Source organism: Rhineura floridana, chromosome 11 (assembly GCF_030035675.1).
Source record: "Rhineura floridana isolate rRhiFlo1 chromosome 11, rRhiFlo1.hap2, whole genome shotgun sequence".
Classification (NCBI taxonomy): domain Eukaryota; kingdom Metazoa; phylum Chordata; class Lepidosauria; order Squamata; family Rhineuridae; genus Rhineura; species Rhineura floridana.
The window spans coordinates 26702432-26726580 of NC_084490.1; the positions used below are offsets into that span (position 1 = coordinate 26702432).

At 41.9% G+C, this 24149-nt stretch overlaps 1 pseudogene; it reads right to left on the bottom strand.

Moving 5' to 3' along the window:
• Nucleotides 1-12768: 12768 nt before the first annotated feature.
• On the bottom strand, nt 12769-21706 carry LOC133367622 (vomeronasal type-2 receptor 26-like; annotated as a pseudogene).
• Nucleotides 21707-24149: the final 2443 nt, after the last annotated feature.

The following is a 24149-nucleotide window of genomic DNA, read 5'->3' on the forward strand; positions in this document are numbered from 1 at the left end:
GAAGGGCGGCTGGGTCATTCAGTAAGACAATGATCCAAAACACACAAGCAAGTCTACATCAGAATGGTTGAGGAACAAGAAATTCAAAGTTTTGGAATGGCCTAGTCGAAGTCCAGACCTAAACTCCATTGAGATGTTGTGGCAGGACCTGAAAGACACAGTTCATGCTCGAAAACCCACAAATGTCTCTGAATTAAAGCAGTTCTGCATGGAAGAGTGGGCTGAAATTCCACCAAAGAGCTGTGATAGACTGATCAAGAACTACAAGAAGCATTTGGTTGCAGTCATTGCTGCTAAAGGTGATGTAACCAGGTTTTGAGTCTAAGGGGGCAATTTTTCACATGGGGCATTGGGTGTTGCTCAACTTTCTTTAATAAATAAATGAAATAAGTATTAAAATTTTATGTTATTTCCTAACTCAAGTTCCCTTTTCCCTAATATTAGGTTTGGCTCAAGATCTGATAACAATCAGTGCCAAAAATATGCAACCACGCAGAAAATCAGACAGGGCAAATACTTTTTCACGGAACTGTACATTTGTGAGTTTTGGTGCAGGGATAGTGAATAATTGTGACTTGCTCTATAATTAAAAGTGCTATCTGTGAGAAACTTACAGATAGAACTGTATGCACCCTAAGGAGGGTTGTCTGGCCCATTTGGATATAATAAGAGGAGAGATCAACTGCCGGTTCCCCCTTCACTTTTGCACATTTGGCTTACTGCAGATCTCCTTTGCTAGAGTTAAATAAAGTTGTGGCTCTAATTATCCAGTCACCTGTGTCTTGCCTCCCTCTTCCAGATGTGGGCATAAGTTGTAGCTCTTAGACTTTTAAAAATTAAAGTGTAAATGGACAGGAAATGTCATTGCAGTCTATATCCCTTATTCAACCCAAAGTATGTTTTGTACATACGTTTACAAATGTTTTGTAAACCAGTTAGAGATTTTTACATTCAACCAATGTATAAATGTTATTAAATAAATAAATATTCACTAATAGGCAAAAAACCTTGTGGTTTAAAAATGTACCTATAGCCCACAGATATTTCTATCAAACTTTAAAAATCAGGGAAATTGTGCAGCTATAGTGAATGCACCAGGGGAGCAGGAGACCTGAACTCCTCTCTGAGATATTGGACTGCCCTACAAAGTTGTCAAAATGGCAACACAATTTGGGTTGGTCTTTCACAGTCGAATCCACTTGCTGTGCAGCTTGGAAGAATTTGGTAACATGTGCCTCTGAGCATATGGTGAGTGGTGGCAACACCTGCCATCTCCAAAGATGGAGAATTATATTTTTGTATGTTTGTTGGTGTTCTTCTTACTTTGCTTCTTTCCTGTGTTAACTAATGTTTCTACAGAGAATCTAAACTAGAAAATTTTATTTCCCTCATTATTCATCCTAGAAATCTGTGTCAAATTCATTTTCATTAATTTCAAAGTCTTTTTATTGGTCAATGTCATATGATGGTGAAGACAGCCTTTTGTGTTTCAAATTGGAGGTTATGTTCTATTTCTATTTTGGGTACATTAACAGTTGAATCTGAAACTGTAACACAGGAAAGAAGCAAAGTAAAAAGAACACCAACAAATATACAAAAATATAATTCTCCATCTTTGGAGATGGCAGGTGTTGCCACCACTCACCATATGCTCAGAGGCACATGTTACCAAATTCTTCCAAGCTACACAGCAAGTGGATTGGACTGTGAAAGACCAACCCAAATTGTGTTTGCATTTTGACAACTTTGTAGGGCAGTACAATATCTCAGAGAGGAGTTCAGGTCTCCTGCTCCCCTGGTGCATTCACTATAGCCGTCCAATTTCCCTGCTTTTTAAAGTTTGGTAGAAATATCTGTGGGCTATAGGTACATTCTTAAACCTCAAGGTTTTTTGCATATTAGTGAATAATATAGTATACAGCCACTCTCATAGCTGTATAATGCTTAATGACAATGCACTATGTATGCATATCAACATATACTTTCAATGAGATACTGTAGCAGTAGATTGAATTAACAAGGAACAGACATTCAAATGAAGGCAGTCTAAGTAAGCATGAGTTACTTCAGCTATTATTATTAGAAATAAATTAAGGTGGTGGAAATACTTTTGCTGTAAAGCATTCCATTTAGGGAGACATTTGCAAATGAAGAGTAAACACAGTCATGATACATTTAAACAATGATTCAATTCAACTACATTTGAAAGCTCATTCATACATCAAGATCTGAAGTTGTACCAGTGGAAAAATGGAAATGGACTGCCTTCAAGTCAATCCTGACGTATGGCACTGTATGAATAGGGTTTTCATGGTAAGCGGTATTCAAAGGCAGTGACTGGCCCAAGGTCACCCAGTGAACTTCATGGCTGTGTGGAGATTCGAACCCTAGTCTCCCAGGTCATAGTCCAGCACAGTAAGATATTGTTATTGTTAGCTTACCATCAGAAATGTGAATAAGATGTCAGGGCAAGCTCGTGTTTTGAAATCTGTGTATATATATTTGGCTCCCTACAGATTGTGGTTTGCATAACAAACCACAGTGTGTATACATGTAACATATGAAAAGACCCTCAATCAATCATGGGTAATTAATGGGGTGAAAATGGAAAAAAACCAAGAATACATGGCAATATTGACAAACATAAGAAATGAAAAATGTTTTTTTTTTTAAATGTAGGAATGGTTTTGAATGGAAGAGAGAGCTGAAGCAATAGTGAGAGGAATTTGTTGCCCAGGAATGGTGCATCAAAAATGCACTATTAGCATAATCCATCATGAGGTGTTGCTGTAGAAACCCCTTAATTCCCATTCATTTCAATTAATTTTCTGCAGTTGGAACTTCTCAATTGATTCTGTCAAACAGGCAACAACATAAAGAAGAGGAAAACAAGCTAACTAGCCCTAATCACCAAATACATGAGGGCCCTAGTGGGGACAGATGTGATAGCAATATTCCCCTCATCCTTGTTTCCATTGTCCTCTATCTCAAGGAGGGTGACCCTGTGCAATGGGGAACCTTCTGCATTCATGAAGGCTCTTCATGCATTTTAGAAATGCATTATACTGAATATTCAATGTTTGAATATTCAATGTTTGAATATTACTTTTCTCACACTGAAAAATATATGCTATTACTAAAAAACCCTTTGCTTTATGATCTTGTCATACTTAGATAATATAACCAGAAGAAGAAGAAATGGGTTCCTTACACAGGTTCTCCAATCAACGTCTGTGTGGGTTGTTGCATGAAAGAGGGACTGTCATGAAAGACAAACACCTGGGAAACAATCTCTCCTATGATAAGGTCACCTGGTTGGTAAAATTGGTGAAGTATAGGAAGAGGGTCATCATATATGCTGCAGTTCATAGAATGTGTCTTGTATACAGTATAAGGAAGAAGTAAAAACAGCAGCAACACTGCTACAGTGATCCTGATGAAAAGTCCCTTCAAGATACAAGTGTCCATGTTTTCTCTTTGAAGTGTTAGCTGGCTAGCAGCAGTTTTGTTTCAGTCTTTCACGAATGACAGTTGAGTTTGATGTCACATATAGCTTGGCCTATAGAAGTCTTTCTGTGCCAGTGTCCCTTTCAAACAGTTGTATTATGTCTGAATTCTCATTGTCTCTTTCAAAGATGAATGGGAAGAAGTTGGACCCAATGCAATTTTCTTTAAAACTCCTGAAGGTAGCTGCACAGCTGCTCATTAATCTGGTTTGAGAGTGAAAATAAATGGAATTTGTAAATAATATCACATGCGGTCAAAAAAGGTCCTACGATACCAAAGGAGACAGAAGAATTGACAATAGGAAAAGCGCTTTAAAACCTTTACCGAGAAGAACACCCACAGATTTTACCGTAAGGCAGATTCCCTGCCTTCCCCCTATGTACTGATGGCAGTTTTTCACCGTATGAAATTTGTTGATCTTGCAAGTTGTCTCTGGATATTCCCTGAGCAACTGGAGGAAAATGCATTATGTTGACAATGGTGTGGGAGATAATCACCTCCCAAGTGTCTTGGCCTTTGTGATTGTGTCACTCATGAGAAAATAGCCTGGAGAATTATTTTCTTTTATGAAATTGTGTAGTAATTATTATCCTTCTGATGAAAGGAGCACATAAGCAACCAAGGACAGAAGGTTTCCACTACTCAGACATTGTCAACAATAAGTCACATAGAAAATGACCATAAGATGATAAGATTGTAATGCAATTCTCTAGCCCCGTCCCATTTGTAACATATGAATGTGAAAGAGTAATTCCAAATTGATGTTTTGTGGTGATGGTGGTGTGTAAATTCATGTTCAAATCCACTTTGCTGAGCAAAGTTTACATTGACTTAAGTAATGTGAATTAATTATTTTTTGAAGAAACTATGGGATAAGGTGCATAGATTCTACTTCTATACTCTACATGTATTATATACAAAAGGGTATGCCATGATGTTCCTTGCCCTTTTCTGCCCAGTAGGTGAAGTCATGTTGAGCTATCCTCTCCTCATCTAGCTTTGCCCCTCTCTATTCCATAAAATCCACCACCCAAAATAAACCCAACTGATATGGAAAGAGTGATATCTGGCATTGACAGCATTTACATTTTTCATTTGCCATGTACTGTATTTCTTCATTAAATAAGCACAGGGCCACGTGTTTATTCACATATTATCTCAGTAGCATTGCAGTGACTTGATGTGGAGTTGTGGAAAGACCGTAGAGCAGTTAATCCAGCTTCTCATCAGATGACCTTTGGCCAAGTAGCATCGATGGAGGCTTTTAAAAGATATGAGTGAGCCAAATGAGAATTACATCTGCAACGCATCTAGGGATGGCTTTTTTTTTCTGATTCACCTCTTTCTAATTAATCTTGACAAAAAGAGAGATGCCCCCGCCAGGTTATACTAAAAATGCAGATAACTCTCACATATCATATGCATTCTTATACTTAAAATATTATACACTTATTTACTCCAGCTTTCTTAAAGTAAACAAATATAAATAATAACGCAGATGTAATAAGTAAATAGTAGTGCAAAACAGTATAATGATTCCCTGTTGCAGCTGGTGAGCTGAGGCTGGAATTGTAATGGCTTTTATAAGGCCAACCATTGAAACAAAATGTTATCTTTAGAACAATATTTTGGTGGAAATTGGTAGCAAAAGAGGAGCAAACCTTTCTTTGGGGAGAAATACCATTCTAATCAGAACTTTGGGGGTGACGGTAGGAAAACCATCAAGTTTTCCTTCATTTTTGAACAATTTTGCCACTGCCACAAGAGGCTGTCATAATGTAGCATCATACAAGAGTATTGTGGGAGAAATGTAATAATACCTCCCACTAGCCTGTGTAGAAATGACATTAACCAAACAGGAACACCCCTTTCATAAATTTATCAAGGTGCGGATAGAACAATCATAGGCTTCCTCTTCAGATCAGTTGTTTCCCTTTGTCCTCATGGTTGGAAAGCAGATGGTGATGATCAAATGATATTCAGTGCTTGCAAAGCCAAGTGCCCATGCAAGCACCACATGATCACTAGTACTTTCAAAGCCCTGGGCCTTTGCAAGTGATGATTTATTTATTTATTTATTTATTTTGTTGCATTTATATACCGCCCATAGCAAGTAGCTCTCAGGGCTGTAAACATAATAGGATAAAATACATACATCATAATAGTAAAATCACAAAACATATAAGACACAATGAAAACAAAATACAATTAAACAAAATATAAGATGATAAAAGGATTAGTATTACAAGATTAAAAAGATAAAAAGATTAAAATGATTAAAATGCCTGGGAGCATAAGAAGGTCTTTACCTGGCGCCGGAAAGATAATAATGTAGGTGCCAGGTGTACCTCTTCGGGGAGGCTATTCTACAACTCGGGGGCCACCACAGAAAAGGCCCTAGATCTAGTAACCACCCTCCGGGCTTCACAATGGGTTGGTACCTGGAGGAGGGCCTTAGATGCTGAACGAAGTGAGCGGGTAGGTTCATAGTGGAAGAGGCATTCCACCAGGTATTGCGGTCCCACGCCATGTAAAGCTTTATAGGTCATAACCAGCACCTTGAATCTCGACCGGAAGCAAATAGGTAGCCAGTGCAGGTGAGCCAGAACAGGAGTTATGTGCGAAGACCGACTGGTCCTCGTCAATAGTCTAGCTGCCGCATTCTGCACTAGCTGAAGCTTCCGAACTGTCTTCAAGGGCAGCCCTATGTAGACCGCATTACAGTAATCCAATCTCGAAGTTACCAGAGCATGAACAACTGAGGCGAGGTCGTCACCATCCAGATAGGGGCTTAGTTGGGCTACCAAACGGAGATGGTAAAACGCATTCCATGCCACCGAGGCCACTTGAGCCTCAAGAGACAAGGAAGGGTCAAAAAGGACCCCCAAACTACGAACCTGTTCTTTCAGGGGGAGTGTAACCCCATCCAGAACAGGATGCACATCCACCATCTGAGCGGGGAAGGCGTTCACCAACAGTGTCTCAGTCTTGTCTGGATTGAGTCTCAGTTTATTAGCTCTCATCCAGTCCATTATCGTGGTCAGGCAATGGTTCAGCACATCAACAGACTCACCTGAAGAAGATGAAAAGGAGAAATAGAGTTGCGTGTCATCAGCATACTGATGACAACGCACTCCAAAACTCCTGATGACCGCACCCAGAGGCTTCATGTAGATGTTAAAAAGCATGGGGGACAAAACCGACCCCTGAGGGACTCCACAATGGAGAGTCCAGGGTGTCGAGTAATGTTCCCCAAACACTACCTTCTGGCGACGATCCGCGAAGTAGGAGCGGAACCACTGCCAAGCAGTACCCCCAACTCCCAACTCCGCGAGTCTCCCCAGAAGGATACCATGGTCGATGGTATCAAACGCCGCTGAGAGATCAAGGAGAATCAACAAAGTCACACTCCCCCTGTCCCTCTCCCGACAAAGGTCATCATACAGGGCGACCAAGGCTGTTTCAGTGCCGAAACTGGGCCTAAAACCGGATTGAAACGGATCCAGATAATCGGTTTCATCCAAGAGCACCTGGAGCTGGTTAGCAACCACCCGCTCCAAAACCTTGCCCAAAAAGGGGACATTCGCCACCGGTCTGTAGTTGTTCAAATTATCTGGGTCCAGGGAAGGTTTCTTTAAAAGAGGTCTCACTATTGCCTCCTTGAGGCTACTAGGGACTACTCCCTCTCTCAAGGAGGCATTAACCACTTCCTTGGCCCAGCCGGTGGTTCCAGCCCTGCTAGCTTTCACTAGCCAAGATGGGCAAGGATCCAGAACAGACGTGGTTGCCCGGACCATTCCAAGCACCTTGTCCACTTCCTCGAGCTGCACCAACTGAAACTCATCCAATAATAAAGGACAAGGCCGTGCTCCGGACACTTCACTGGATTCATCTGTCACAACGTCGGAGTCTAAGTCCCTACGGATGCAAGCAATCTTATTTTGAAAGTGTCCAGCAATTTTGTTGCAGCGGGCTTCAGATGTTTCTATAATATCGTGAGGGCCAGAGTGTAAAAGCCCCCACACAACTTTAAAAAGCTCCGCTAGGCGGCATAAGGATGACCTAATAGAGGCAGCGAAATAAAGTTTTTTCGCTGTCCTTACCACTTTCATATACAACTTATTGGTGGCACTTACCAAAGCATGGTTACATTCGTTGGGAGTTCACCTCCATCTGCACTCCAGCCTCCTCCTCTCTTGTTTCACCACTCTCAGCTCCGGGGTATACCACGGAGCTGTATGAGCTCTACATCAGAGGGGGGGGCACAGGAGCAATCGTGTCAATAGCCTGAGTCATCTCCGTATTCCACAGTGCAACCAGGGCCTCAACAGGAGCACCAGTCTTATCAGCCGGAAAATCTCCCAGGGCCCTCTGAAAACCAAGAGGATCCATCAGACTCCGGGAGCGGACCAACCTAATAGGTCCTCCACCATTGCAGAGGGGAAGAGCTACTGTAAGTCTAAATCTCAACAAGCGGTGATCTGTCCATGACAATGGGGTAGATGAAAAACATCCCACCTCCAGATCACCATCTCCATGACCAGTGGCGAAGATCAAATCAAGAGTGTGTCCCAACACATGCGTTGGGCCAGTAGAAAATTGAGACAGCCCCATTGTTGTCATGGAGGCAATGAAGTCCTGAGCTGCACCAGATAAGACAGCCTCGGCGTGGACATTGAAATCCCCCAGTACCAAAAGTCTAGGGGATATCAATAGTACCTCCGAGACTAACTCCGTCAGCTCAGCTAAGGAAGCTGTTGGGCAGCAAGGTGGACGGTACACCAACAGTATTCCTAGTCTGTCTCCCTGGCCCAATACAAGGTGGAGACACTCCAGACCAGTCGCTGCCTGGACAGGGTGCTGTGTGAGAGGGAAAGTACTCCTATAGACCACAGCAACTCCCCCTCCCCGGCCCTCAGATCTACCACAGTGCTGAACCGCATACCCAGGTGGGCAAAGCTGGGAAAGAGCAACTCCTCCCTGATCAGCCACCCAGGTCTCGGTTATACATGCCAGATCGGCACCCTCCCCCAGAATTAAATCATGGACAAGGGAGGTTTTATTATGTATCAACCTGGCATTCAAGAGCAGCACGTGGAGATCTGAGAGCTGGCTGATAGGACAACCAGCAATCCTGTGGGTAAGAGGAGAACCGGAACAAGGCACAGACACAACTTGTCTGGGACGAGTTCCCCTTACCTGGCCAGTTCTCCTCCTAACACCATACCTCCCATTACCCGCCCCCGAGAGTCCCCCCATGAAGGATGGAATCCTTTCTCCCAGGCACATAATAAAAATACACAAATACACATACACAAAACAATCATACAAATAATTCACACCACACTAATCCACACACACAGAACACACAGAACAACAACCACACAAATACAATTAATAAAGAAAGAAAGAAAAAGAAAGAAAGAAAGAAAGAAAGAAAAAGAAAGAAAGAAAGAAAGAAAGAAAGAAAGAAAGAAAGAAAGAAAGAAAGAAAGAAAGAAAGAAAAAAGCAGCAGCAGCGGCAGCCTCTCCTTCCCTTGGGTGATGGTCTCTTCCTCCTGCAGGCACTGGGTCTCCCAGGCCACCTCAGCCAGCCGGCTTATGTATCCCTCCAAAGAGGGACAGGTTGTGAGAATCAGTCCTAGCTGGCTGGGTACCTGGGGCCTGGTCCTGCCAGGCAGAAGTCCCACAGGGAAGGGTGGTGGAGGTGGTGGTCCCACAGCAGCAGCAGCACAGCAGCAGCGGCCTCTCCTTCCCTTGGGCGATGGTCTCTTCCTCCTGCAGGCACTGGATCAGCTGATCAGCTGTGGTCAGGTGTGGGGCGTATAAGTATGGTTTCTGGAAAACAGCCTCATGGGCCAAATTGAGACCTGTGCCAGTTCTAATTAGGCCTACAAGGTGGAGGTCCCCTACCCCTGTTTCCCTGAGATTTTAGAATTGATCTAGATCTTGTGGTAAAGGTGTGGTAACCAGACACCTATAGTATTTAATGCATGGTACCTAGTGATGAACTTAGGTGGCAGGGCAAGTAGAAGTAAGGACTCTCCAGTCTCTGCCTTCAGAGGAGCACTGCTGGGGGTGCGATCTACATTGCAGCAGAGGCCCAAGATCTGTCTGCAGCACTAGTGAAAGGTTCTGAAATAGGGTGTTTGGGGAACATTATGAGGGCAGGATATTTAACTATGACATTCGAAGCACCATAGATTCCCAGGGGGCTGATCCTCAGCTGTGCCAAACCTTGAGTTAGAGTAGTGTGGCTACCCCACAGGGAGTCAAGTTAGGCTTAAGTTCAGCTTCCCCCCTGCCACACCTGTTAGGGTGAGGAGGGAGATCTTCCTGATTCACACCCTCAAAGCCTCAAAACTCTGAAAGACATAAGTTAAGCGCAATAGTGATCCATACCATGCCTCCAGACCTAACATTCCTAAGAGCAAGTCTCTGGATTCACTCTTCACCTGAAAGTGTCTCAGGATACCCACCATTCCTATACACCTCCTCCCTTTCCCGCACACACCTGCCACAGAAGAATGCCAAACCTCTACTTACTCTTCCACCCCATTCTATTAACAGAGCTCTCACTCCCCTATGCAGATTGGAAAGGAAAATAGTATTTCCCTCATCCGATAGATGCACTCGATCAACCCTGTACAACTCCTGTCTACACTTCAATATATCGGGTTGATTTATTATCCCATCCCCATTCTGCTGCAGCCCTATGCACATTTCCCTATTAACCTTCTTCCCTGCTAAGTTTAACTGTTTGAGGCTCTCCAGGCCCCTCCAACAAGGCTGCTTCGTAGTGTGTCACACAGGATTTCCCACTGTGAGCTCATACTCTTCAATAAAGAAAGAGAATTAGGTTCCCACCTATCAGGCTGGACTGGACACTCTCTTAGCCACCCCTGTAACAACTTTTTAATACAAAAATCTGCCATGACATCTTCTTCCCCATTAATCTTTCATAGGAAAGTAAGGCCTGCTATCTTACCTCACAAGGTCCCCACTGACAACCATTTGCCTCTCAGGTGGACACAATATTCCATCATCTGATCAATCGGTATGGGCCACATTTGAGCCCAAACCTTCGCCACTCTGACCTGCTCTGTGATAAGAATCCTGGATGCTAGGTGAAATGGACAGTTTCATGGCTCTCTCCACCTCTACTGTCCAAGCTCCCATAATGCTGATGGCATATGTTCCAGATCTGAAGTCCATTCCCAGAACCTGCCCATCTGATTACATGGCAGTACATCAGCTATACTGTTATCCAAACAAGGGAGAGGACACACAAGAAACAAGATTGTGAAACAAGATAATGCACCATAAATGCCTTGACAAATTTCATGATCCTGGGATTTTTTGATGTCAAGGAATCAATAACCTAGTCTGAAGCCTGATGATCATACCAAAAATGTGCTACTTTGTTAACCAAACCATCACACCATAAATGCACTGCAACCACAACTGGAAAGAATCCCAAGAATTCCCAAAAGTTTCAATCCCTAGTCACACCATTCCTTTGCCATTCAGATCCATTGAAATCCACATGCTCTAGCAGCATCTGAGCAAATCTGCCGCTCAGTCTCCAGCAACAAGTCTAGCTCAATGCCTAAGAAAGTAAGAACTACACTGGGCCCCTCCATCTTCTCCAGAGCAAATGGAACCCAGTTCCTCTGTCATTGCACTACATTCCGCATCAACCAGCAACACTGTCCTAATCTCTGTGGGCCTACAAAAAGGAAATAATCCAAATAACAGACAGACTCCTGAAAACCTGTTCACTACCCACTCCAAAAATGAATTAAAGCACTCAAAAGCCACACAAGAAATGGAAGAATGCATCAGAAGTGCTGTACTCACATAATAGTGCCCTTAATTTAAAAAAAAGTGCAAGAGATCAACATCTCTAAGGTGTAAAGTGAGGAGGGGAAAGGCTGACATAATGCTGACCTTCCTCATCAGAATCCCTCTACCACAGCCACACACCACTCCCACTACAGAATCAAAAAGTATGTAATGGGCCAAGCACAGGACCTCTGGGACAAGTAGTGTACCAACCAGAATTAGCCTGGCTTCTTCTTAGGCATCACAAAAAGTGGGGAAGTGCACAATGTTAGCAGAGTGACTGAAAAGAAAGGAGCAAGCACCAAATCTTGCTTCACTTCCTTACCTATCTTTTCCCTAATTACCTTTTCCATGCCCTCCACAGTCTTCAAATTTGTCCAAAAGTCCTAGATCCTTGGGCCCTGGTATGGAATCCTAAAATCATTCTAGAAACCCTCCAGTGGATACAATGTACCTAACCTGTCAGAATATTCAGCCAACAGCCCTTGCAACACGCACAGTTTAAGGGGTGTTTGGCCACTTACCTTGATTTGTTCCAGGAGGCCCAATTTCCCCCCTTTTCTGCCCTTAGGTGACCTGAATGAGTGGGCTCTGGGACAGCCTGAAAATGGATGTCAGCCTCCACAGACTGAACACTCATGCCAAAAATGGCACAGGTTCCTGCCACGCCAACTTCTGGAACTGTATCTCTTCACAATACATGGGGTTGAACCACCTGGACCTTGCTGCTATGGGCGGCCCAAACCCACTGCTGTCTAGACACCAGATGACCACTGCTGGTCTTCTCTCCTACCACCACCTGGGCCCCCGACATGACCTGCTGCAAATTTCAACCTGCTGACGATCCCACCTCCTGCCAAGCCCACATATTATCCAGATATTCTTGGATTCAATGCTTGAAGAAGTAGTACTTGTAGCCAATAAATATTTATTTATTGCATATTTGGAAGCCCAATTCACATTGGTAGCCAAGAAGCTGCGGGCTCACCATATTATGAATGACGATGTATTATAAAAAAATTAATTGTAACAACTGAGTGCCCAATTTTTAACGGGCTGTTTTTAACAGTTTTGATGAGCTTTATAAAAAAAATTTTTATTTCAATGAGAGTTCTTATTTAATTTGTGTGAATATCCCAGTGTGGAACAATTACATTTTGTACATGACTAGAGTTGGCTCTGGCTCAGATTCTATTATACATTTCTTGAGAAAATGACCAACACTCACTATGATTTTAAGAAATATTCCATAGCAATGTTTAACAGATTGAAAGGTTACTTTTTCTTAGGAAGAGCGTACTTATGACAACTTTAAACTATTTCTAAATCAAGATAATATCTTTCGGAATGAGCTTTAGCAATTGGTGTTGTTGAAAGATGTAATTATATCCCTGCTGAATTGATACGCCCAGTGAACTATGTTTTAATGCACAATACAGATACAATTCCACATTTTAAAAAAACCTTTTCTTTTCTTATTATATGTTCCTTGTTGTTGAACTCAGGCCTCAGAATAATTATGTAGCATTTAGGGAAGAAAATAGAACCCAGTAAGCCAGCACTGGAGGACAAAATTGAGAAGATCTCCACAGCCACCATGTATTTTCCCTTGGAACTCAGATATGTTGGAACAAAGGACAACCAAACGCTACAAAAGATCAGCATGCTGAACGTGATAAATTTGGCTTCATTGAAACTGTCAGGTAGCTTCCGGGCAAAGAAAGCCACAGTGAAGCTGACAGTGGCCAGGAAGCCCATGTAGCTCAGCACACAGTAAAACATGAAAGGTGAGCCCTCATTACATTCCAGTATGATTTCCCCATTCACAGAGTGCGTATCTGTAGCTGGGAATGGAGGAGACGTAATCAGCCAAACTATACAAATACTTGCTTGACTAAATGAACCAGAAAGGACAACTGAATTTGCCAGTCTTTTCCTCAACCACTTTCTCATCCCAGAACCTGGTTTGGTTGCCATGAATGCCAGAACCACAGTGATGGTTTTTGCCAACACAGTGGAAAGGGACATAGAGAAAACAATGCCAAAAGCCATTTGTCGGAGAAGACATGTTACCTTCCCTGGCTGCCCAATGAAAAGTAATGAACAAAGAAAGCAAAGTAGCAGGGAGATGAGGAGGATGTAGGTGAGGGTCCGGTTGTTTGCTTTAACAATCGGAGTGTCCTGGTGCTTCCAAAAGGTTCCAAGTATGAAAGCTGTAATCAGAGAGAAAGTAATAACAAACATAGTGAAAGTGAATCCTAAAGGTTCTTGGTAAGAGAGATAGCTTATAACTCAGGGAATGCATTGCTTTTGGTCCTTGTTGGGATACTGATCTTCTGGACATTTGAAACAGGTATCCATATCTGAAGAAGATGGAAGGTATGTTTGAATATCTCAATTTACTTGGTGATTGTGTTTGAGCAGATTGGTGTCACATATAATCTAAGAATGACCTGATTCAGATCTGACTACACCCATTAATATTCTATGTAGTGTTTGGCAAAGCATTGGCTCGGCCTTAGTCCCACTCATCCCCACTGGTGGGATATAATAATGCTAAAAGGAGAAACAGCACCAATGCGTTTGTATATTGCAATTGTTTTATTTGTGGAAATCAGAAAATGCAGCATTTGCAGGCTTATATTTATCCTGAGCAAAATTTCCTCAAATGAAAACTTTTGACTAACATGTGGGAGGGGGAAGCAAAACAAAGGCTTCATCCCTGCCATTTTTTGGACATGGAAGCATGGGATGAAGAGTGATTATGGAACTCACCATTGCCACTCAGACCTGGCGGCTACCATCTTACTTTGCTAAAATATTCCAAGATTGACCCAACATACTGATGGTCTTTCTGTAGAAGCAAAGATTTGTGTGAATTTAGTCTCTGAACTGGACAACATTCACTCCCACTTTCATGGCTTGAGGATGGGATGACAATTGGGGAAGATGTAATGTTGCTTAGCAACACTTTCTGTTAAGCTTTTCTCCGTCGCATCTGTTTTGCTCCTTCTGTGTTGTGTTATTAAATGATAATCCTGATCAACTTTACAAGGATACCCAAAGGCCAGTCTGGGAAACCATTAATCAGAGAATAATCTGTTAAGGGGCTGCATGCGGGTGTGTGTTGGATTTGGTGACACTGCTTTTCCCTCTCTCTCTTTCTCTCTCTGCCCCCCTCCCTACAGTCTTTCCCAATTAGGTTAGAATAAAGTGAAGTTATACGATGCACAATAAATAGTGGTTGATACCGAAGTGTCACCACTCCATTTTATTTTTTAAAAAAGAAACTCTCTACAAACTTAGAGGCAGTCCTTGGAACTCTAGAGTAATAAATTAATATCACACACTTAACATATTTAATCAATGAATAGTCTTGAAGGGCAACTGTATTTAGAAGAAATCACAACAGGCTGGGATCTTAAAAAGATCTAACTTCAGTTGCTATGTCCAATCATGTAAGCAAATTATTATATTATTTTTGTCTGTTGGGGGAGGGGAGGCATCTTGCCACATATTGTTATTTCAAAATTAGCGGTAATTTAAAAAGAAAATTCTGCTTTGAGACCAGAGAAACCTGCATTTTGATGAATGAGAGATGTTTCCATTCTCTCCAGATCACAGATCACATGAAGCATCTTTGAATCAGGATCCCGAAAATAAAGAGGTAAGACAAAAGGTATGGGATATAGCTAGGGCCACTTTATGAGCTACAACTTTAAGAACTTATACATTACATAGGGAAAACCATGTGTGGGATATATTCAAACCCTCTATCATGCTCCGAAGCCTGCTGTGATTTGGTGAGCCTACTCTGCAGGGCTGAAAGGTGGCTTTAATAACACCTCATTCCTCTTGCCACACCTCTTCAGGTGAGGAAGGAGCTCTTCCTGAGCCACAACTCTTTTGAGCCACAGAACTCCAATTGAGTAACATGAGTTAATCTCAAAAGTTATTCATACCCTGCCTCACAGGATGCAGAGACCTGTGTGAAGGAATCATGATTCACTTGAAAATTGCCTCAAAATCTTTTGTACCAACTCTTCCCTTTCCTGCACACACTTGCCCAGTGACCAAATTAATCGACCTAGCTATCTGGCTCCCACTACTAACTTGCACCTACTCAGCACTGCAATGCCCCTCCTACCAAATTCCCCTCCTACCAACCAATCACAGGAGAGGACAAATTTTCCTACTCAGCCCCAACTATGGTGACCAGATTATCTCACACTGCATACAGGGAAGGTGGACCAGGTGTCGAGACTTGAAAAAAATGAGGGAAGCAGTCAAAAGCATTATATCTTCTGCATGCTCTTCCCCAGCCCTGGCAAATGCACAAGGACCACAATGGAAATGGCTTCTTGCCCCACTTGCCACTCCTCCCACAAATGTGTTCCTGCCTGAAATCATTTTGGAGCCTGACTGGGGGAATGGTATTATGTTTCTTTTGCTGAATATGCTCTGTAACGGGATATCCTTCATATCTCTGTGCATTAGGGTTGTTACCGGCAAGACTTGCCCCCTTGCCAATGAATGCATATGGTCGAAGGTTCTTGCTTTCTCCCTTCCTCTGGTTCTACATAGAGTCCTTGTATGTTGAATGTTAGGTCACCTAAGCTCACAGGTTATCAACAGCAGTCATCTAGAGTAGAGGAGAATAGACCCCACTCAAGAATTCTTGTGTCTTGGGAGGTAGCAGATATCACCTATGTGGAAGTCAGACTTCAGACAACAGAACAGTCTTTATAATATATGCTGTTTATTCATATCTTGCACGCTACAAAATGCATTCCAGGTGGCCTTAGCCATCATTGCAGGAAGAGAAAACATAAAAGTCCCAGGTATGGTCTGAAGGCACATGAGGCCAACAGCCTACTAAAGCTAAGCAGGGTCAGGTCTGGTCAGTGCCTGGATGGGAGACCACCTGGGAACCATATGTAAGCCGCCTTGGGTTTCTATCATGAAAAGAAAGGCAGGATATAAATGTAATAAATAAATAAATATCAGCATAAAAGAAATTGCTGGATATCCATTTAGCATCAAACTATAAGACTCTGAAGGCACATCATAGTTAAAACAAGTTACAATAGCTGAAGGACTGAGTTAAACACTAAGTAATTTCAGAGATTCAAAGTTCAGATTATATAGGTATATACAGTATATCATACATCACTCATCAGATGTCATGGATGCAATAGATAGATGGTTCTCTCCTGCTTTCTTTGACCTACCACTCTAGCAGAACTGAGGGGCCCTGAGTGCTATAGAACCTGCCTTTTTATACTCCTACTTTGCAAAGGGAAGACATGTTCCCATGGTCTTATTTGCTATTTGCTACTTCTCATCAGGTTCTCATCAGATGCTCCAGGTAAATCTTTCTTTCTCAACTAGTATGCTTAACCCAGAGCTTGGAAAAGTTCCTTTTTTAAACTACAACTCCCATCAGCCCCAGTCAGCTTGGCCACTGGATTGGGCTGATGGGAGTTGTAGTTCAAAAAAGTAACTTTTCCAAGCTCTGGTTAACCTCACAATATAAGGATTTCCTCTTACTTCATATTGACAATTTACATGACACATTGGCTGTCTGCTCAGACCTATTATATTGTACCATACTCAACTTCATGAGAAAATGCTTTGTCTGTTCCAGTTGTTTCTCAGCAGAATTACGACTGTAGTCAGGAGACAGGGAAAAGGGTGGGCAGTTTCAAACTAATCTCATTTTACTGTTTGGCTCTTATGCATACAGCAGACTTTTTACACTATTTCAATAATTCTTAAGCATCTTCTAAGCAAAACTAAGCATATGTAAATGATTGTATCACATTATATGCATATTTTAAGCCATTATATGGACTGTCTTATTACAGGATGGTCAACTTTTTAAATTCCCCTCTTTAGCTCTCCCTTTCATAACAAATACATCTGTAGAAATTAACAGGTAATGATGTTAATCTCCACATGTTGCAAAAATATGCACTTGGTCATTCTACATATTAAATAACAATAAAAGGCAGCTGCTTACACCAGATCAGACTTTATTTCTGTTCAGTTTGCCACCTTAGTATACATAATTTTTCCTACCCTTTTGGTTAGAGATCATCCCTTCTGGACACGGAGCACAATCATAGCAGCAAAATTTCTCCCCCTCCTTCTTTTTCCTGCTGTAACCAGGATAGCAGTTGTCATTGCACACAGAAATGGGCAATACCTGTACAGAAATGGTACCAGTGAGATTAGATTCAAGAACATTACATTTGTCCCCATACCCCAAAACTTGTAAATATTTTCTCTCAGGTGAGAAACCTGCTTCATAAAGAAGACTATGATGGCTTTGTTTCCAGAAACCCGTTCATGAAATTATTGATATACTGTGACATTTTATCAGACGTATTTCAGAAGTGGTTGTAATGTTCCATGTAGCTGCATAAATAATGGTTGTGGGTTTATTTCCATGTTTATGGTAAGTGATGTTTAATAGGTTAAGTATGGTAAATGGTGAGAGTTGGGACTGGGGAATGGGAGTATGGAATGCTGGTGTATGCTGGCAAGAACAGATGAAAGTTCAGGAAATGGTCAAAACAGAGAGCTCTAAGACCCCAAAAATAATTCCCAGAGATTCCCACCCTTAGTTTTCTTGAGAAAATCCTGAGATATATTTATCCTCGTTTGAGGAAAAAAAACCCACAAATTTGGGAAATACCAAGGGAGGATTTTATGAAATTTATCTAAACTTTGGTAACAGCATTATTTGTAGAGATTTACCACAGTTTTTCCTCAAAGCAGCCTATAACCTATGGCCAATTTAAGGAAGCTGTGAATAAGAGATTCAGGCTGGGGCCAGACCATTTCAGGAAACAATTTTGCTCATGTCATTTACAAGCTGGCAAGTCCTAAGTAGATCTCGGTGCCAGATGAAGAGATTTATTTGACAAACAGGTGTGCAGTGCTAATATGAAAACTAAGGAAGGTATAAGGGATTTGGTGATACTGGATCAATTCATTTACCAACTCCCCTCAGAAATCTGGTTAAAAGTGAGGGATAGAGAACCTCAGAATGTTCAGGAGGCTGCTGAGTTGTGAGACCGTATGGCCTTGAACAGAGGAGGAGGGTCAGTCAGACTATTCAGGGAGATCTGTAACAAGATAACTGAACACAGGGAATACAATATGGGCTGAAAAGGGAATATTCAAAGTCTAAGCAACACAGATTGCAAACTAAAACCAGTGTGAATGTGGGTCAGTTCAAGTCTGTGTTTAATAGGGATGACCAATGGGTTTGCTATAAATGTGGAAAGTCTGGACACATACAGTATGCTTGTCCAGAGACCTGAAGGACCTCAGGACTCACCCTTGTGGCAGGTGGCCGGTGTGCTGGTGCTGCCGGAGGGGCTCGACGCCATCAACGCCTGCAACCCCCTCACCAATGTCAGAGTCCCGGCCACTGCCGCCGCCATCACAGGTATGCCGTGGCTTGCCCTCATCCAGTAAGGCGGCGGCTGCACCTTCTGTGAGAAGACCAACGCGGCTGCCAAGTGGGAGGCCACCGCCATCATTTACAACTACGGCGGCGGGATGGGGAACAACATCCAGGCCATGACCCACCCTGCTTCTGAGGGACTGGCTGGTGCTGGGGAAAGCTTACTCGTATTTTGCCATCAAAAAAGCTGATTAGAAGTTTAATTGAAGGTGTCGGACTTGCAAGTATAGAAGGAAAGAGAGAGAACAAACCCACAGCTTTGTTGAGGGTAGCCTGAGATGTTTCTGCCTCTCCAGGTGCCTGCACCACATTGTATTTTCAATGCAAGTTTTGTAATCACGTTTTTTTAATAACGTTATTTGTTATTTAATTTTGTAAATTGTATTGTTTTATGGATGTATTCCTGTATTTGTGTTTTTCTTGTAAGCCGCCTTGAGGGCCTTTTGGCCATAAGGCATGGTGTATATACCTGGGTGTGTGTATGTACAACTATAGAATCAACTTCAGAGTCCTCACAGACCATCTTCTGCCTTCGGGACAGACTCCGGGTTGCTGGATAGAGGCTATGCAGGCTCTTACTCAGCCATGCTGAAAGTGGCCCAAATGTTATTGCTGCTGGTCAGATTCATCTTCATAAGATCTTCATGGTGGATAGCTCACAGTACATACAGCTACTTCAAAAATATATCCATGTATGACTTAGTTATGATTCTAATTTTCTACACTGTCTACGTCTTCAGAATTTGCCAAATGCTGGCCTGCATCAATGGGCCACTTGCAGTCCCTTCTTGGGAACTTCTGAATTGGCAGGATTCCCATGACTCCAGACTGCACCAGGGCATTTGAAATGTGATGGACTCTGCAATCTGCACTTGTAGCTGGAGCAGATGCATTGTGTTGGCTGAGCTGCTTGACTGCTATGGTGATCCAATTTAGCTATCAGTTTGTAATATGATTTATACTACATCAACAAAAATTGTTGATTTTTGTCTTATATGAATTTATTGTTGGCTTTTGTAAACTTGCTTCTCTCCACACCCCCACCACTTTGTATTTGTAAGTGCTGCCCTTAACCAAGATGGCGGCTGAGTTTTCCTAAGGGGCTGAAGCCTCTGCCATCACCTTGCCTGATGGGATGCATGTTTGCTATGCACGCACATCTCTGCAATCCAGCTGCGAATTGCGGAAGGGGAGCGCCAGAGCCCAGGGCAGGCTTGTGCCCAAGGGCCCTGGCATGTCTGGGGGCGACTCTGCGATAATGACACAACATTAGGAATGGATGGAAATTCACAGTACTGATGGACTGTCAACACTGCTGTGGTTAGAAATGATGAAGAACACAAACACCATGCTTCAGAGATGGTTGGGGAGCTTACAGGAGTGCCGAGTAGAGTTCCAGCACATTAGGGGCAAGGACAATATCACTACAGGTCAAGATTTGGCACAGAGACTGTATTCCCAGAACCTCCAGACTGATGTAGTATGGACTCTCTTCCCAAAGAGAGATGTGAACTCTCAGTGGACACAGTGTATCCTTCTTGGACACAACAAGTATACTGCACTTGTGTATTGGTGGGGAGATGTAAAGCTTTGATGCAACACAATCTGGTCATCATTAATAGCTAATTCATTGCCCAGAGGAGCCTGAGGATCCAATCTTCCAACTTTGACTCTAACAAATGAGCCATTTGGGAAAGTAACCCAATTTATCAGATCAAAATCTGCAATTAAATCTCCATTTTTATCAAAATATACACTCTCTCCAGCACTGTTGTTGAACAAAATGTTCTTCAGAAAGCAATGGAGCTTGGGTGAAAGAGAAAATGAAACATGGTGAGTCTATAGTATTGGAAATTTTGCAGTCTTCTTTACAACATACTAGGTTTGCTAAATCTGGAGTGGTCTTCATTCAATGAAATGAGGCATATTTCTGATCAGACATGCAGAGGATTTCATGGTTAATCCCCCCCTCAAAAAAAAAAAAAGACCTCTTGACATAGGATGGCCTTTGAACTATTGGGTCTACTTTCAAATAAAGCATCTCTGTTTTGCAACCAATTATTATTGGGAAGATATTATTTAGAAAGGAAAATAAAGCAATATTTGAAAAATATTTCCTACAATCAATGTTCTCTTATCTGAGGATGATTTAATTATATTGTAACATTCCTAACCTGTTGAAGGAATGATCTGCCCACTCTCTAAATGTGTGCTATTATCTGTAGATATTCAACACTTGTCTAATATAATGGTGGTCCCCAGTGTGTAGCTAAGGAAGCTTCCATCTTTTATGGACAGAAACATTTTGAATTCTCCAAAACTCAAATTATGCAAAATTCAAAAATCAGAGGGACCTCATAACTGCGGAAAACAAAATGGTGGTCATCCTAATTCTCTTCCACTAAAAAGAAAGTCATCTCACTGCTCCTACAAAATAGCCACAACGAAGTGGACAAATTCAAGTTGGGTAAAATAGATGAGAAAGAGTACTAATCACTTTAGTACAGCCCTACTGCAATATCAGTGGATATGTTTGACATAGAAGCCTGCGGTGAAAAATAGATCAATGTCTTTGAGAAGTAATTACCTGCCATGGCTGTGCATAGCGAAAGCTCACCCTTCCTCTTTCTACTGATCTTCTGTTTGGATGCAGAGATGTATGTGGCATGCAAAACATGTGCCACAACGTATACAGCATTGTAGATATTGTAGCTGTGGCCAGTCATGCTCAATTCAAAGAAAGTACGAGGAAGGCTCTCCAACTTCTCCTTACCAGTGCAGATTTCCTTGCTTTCCACATTCCCATTGGAAATTTTTAAAGAACAGCTGAATGCCTGCTCCCAGAAATTCTGAATGAAGCCATCTCTCTTTGCCCAGGAAGGTTTTATGCTGTCAGTGAATGTTTTGAATCCAGGTGGCTGCTCTGAATGAACTGTGAAGGATAGTGCACCATGGAAGATTTGTATATCCCAAAGTCTTTGAATTGATACTGAATAGAAATCCCATTGTGATGTAATAATCCACACTTTACCCACAGGTGGCAATGCAAAGACTGTTGCATAAAACAGCATCGATCTTAAAACTTGAAGTGATGGATTTTCTCCATATACAAAACAGACATTTGTCTTTTCATCCATTAGAAGTTGATATTTCTCAAGCTGACTCATAACTATGTCTATAAACTCTTCCACATAATTCCGCTTTGCTGTTCTAAATATGTAGGAATAACAGATGCTATTCTGGGCAAGCATTGGCACCACTGATTGCAAGAATCTGTCCCCATTGTCATCATCCACGGCAAAAAGCCCAATCCATGTCCATCTGAAATGACGAAGTAATCGGACAACTCCCCTGTACTGATGGTCTTCATTTGGGACCATCTAGTACAAGGAAGAAAATAGAGTTTTGTCATCCTGAACTGAGGAAAATGATCCATAGGTGAGCTAAAAAGAAATACATAACATTAGACTAATTACAGGAATTATACAGCTGCAAGAGCGGCTGTATACTATAGCCAACATGGATTTTTCACATTATGCCATGTTAAATTGAAGATACCCCCATGCAATTCTGCTGCTTCCCATAAGCTCATTTCCAAACAAAATCTTACAAAAGAAATGCTTGCTTAACAACCCTCTAAATTTCCATGGCAATACATAAAAGCAAATCTAGAGTTCAATGTGTAAAACAAGAGAAAAGAATCCAGACCCCTGTTGGACTTTTTTTTCTGTCAGTCTTTTAATTATTAATTAAAAATCAGCCATGTTCACATCGTACCTGTAATCCTATTAGTGACCCTACTCCATACTCTGACCTTCATCTTCTGTAATTTAAAAGTTTAAAAATGCATGATTTTTAACTAATTTAATAACTTTAGCATTGAAATTTATGATAGTGCACGCATGCTGAGTAAGAACCAGTTCTAAAAAGCCAGACTAACAGCTGTTTGGCTTGGCTAATCAGAAGGCCACACCACGCCAGACATTGATTCCACTTTAAACAGTCCTGGCTTTCCCCAAAGAATCTTGGGAAGTGTAGTTTGTGAAAGGTGCTGAGAGTTAGAAGACTTCTATTCCCCTATCAGAGCTCCAGTGGCCAGAGTGGTTTAACAGTGAGTCCTTTTTCTGGGGATTGTAGCTCTGTGAGGGGAATAGTGCATCTACCAATTGGACTGGACTGTGAAAGACCAAGACAAATTATATTCACATTTTTACAAATTTGTAGGGCAGTACAGTATCTGAGATGGGAGGTCAGGTCTCCTGCTCCCCTGGTGCATTCGCTATAGCTGCCCAATTTCCCTGCCTTTTAAAGTTTGATAGAATAAATATCTGTTCTTAAACTGCAAGGTTTTTTTTTCCTAATAACAAATATGAAAATATGAGCTTGTGCTTATGTCGTACTTGTGGACTTTTGTAGTTGGCAGCAATGATGGCCACATTGGCAGAAGTTTCAGAGACAAGTCCTCCAATGACAGCTGTCAGAATCTGGGAATCACACCGGAAGTTGGGAACAAACCTCTGTTGTGAGGAAAGCAGGTTCAAGGTGGCCTTATAGGTCATTCTTGCAACATAGTAGTTGTTGAGAATGTAGAATCCTAAGGAGATATTTGGTAGGATTTGAGAGTTCTCATTTATCTCTTTTACAGCAAAAGCCAAGGCCAAAATATGCTGGTAGTTCTTAGGCACGGAACTGCAATGAGAGTTGCTGGCTATTAACTGAGCAAAGTAGTGCTGGTAGTTGTTTTGCAGCTCATTATGATATAAATTACTGGCTATTTAATCAATGAAACAAGAATGAATTGTATTTATTATCACACCTCTACCTTTATGATTACAGCAGAACTTAAAACAATGCAAAAACAGGAAAAGGAAATAATGTATCAACATATGCTTTTGGAGGCAGTAAAAAAAGAATGATAAAATCTATATTCTGCTGCTAAAATGATTAAAATAAAAATGAGTTGGCAATATTGCTGTATGAAATAAACAGCTTCCTGCATGCACTGGAATAATTGTGGTTTATTCAGGGTTTATCTGGGCTGGGGGGCTGGGTATGGGGCAGCTTTGCACCCACTCTTTAAACCTAGCAAGACATGAGGGAGTGTGTGCATTTCATCTTTGCCTATGACACAAGGGACAGCCAGCAGGTAAAAAGTGGTCCTGTCTCTGTTTACTTTCCTGTTATTTTCAGCATGGCCCCCCACCCTTCTGCCCTGTACGTTCTAGTATACATAATGGTGCTTGTTATGGGTCTGAACAGCAAAGTTTTGCTCAATATCCAGATTAGCAGGGGATGCTGAAGATTTCTACCTACTCTATAC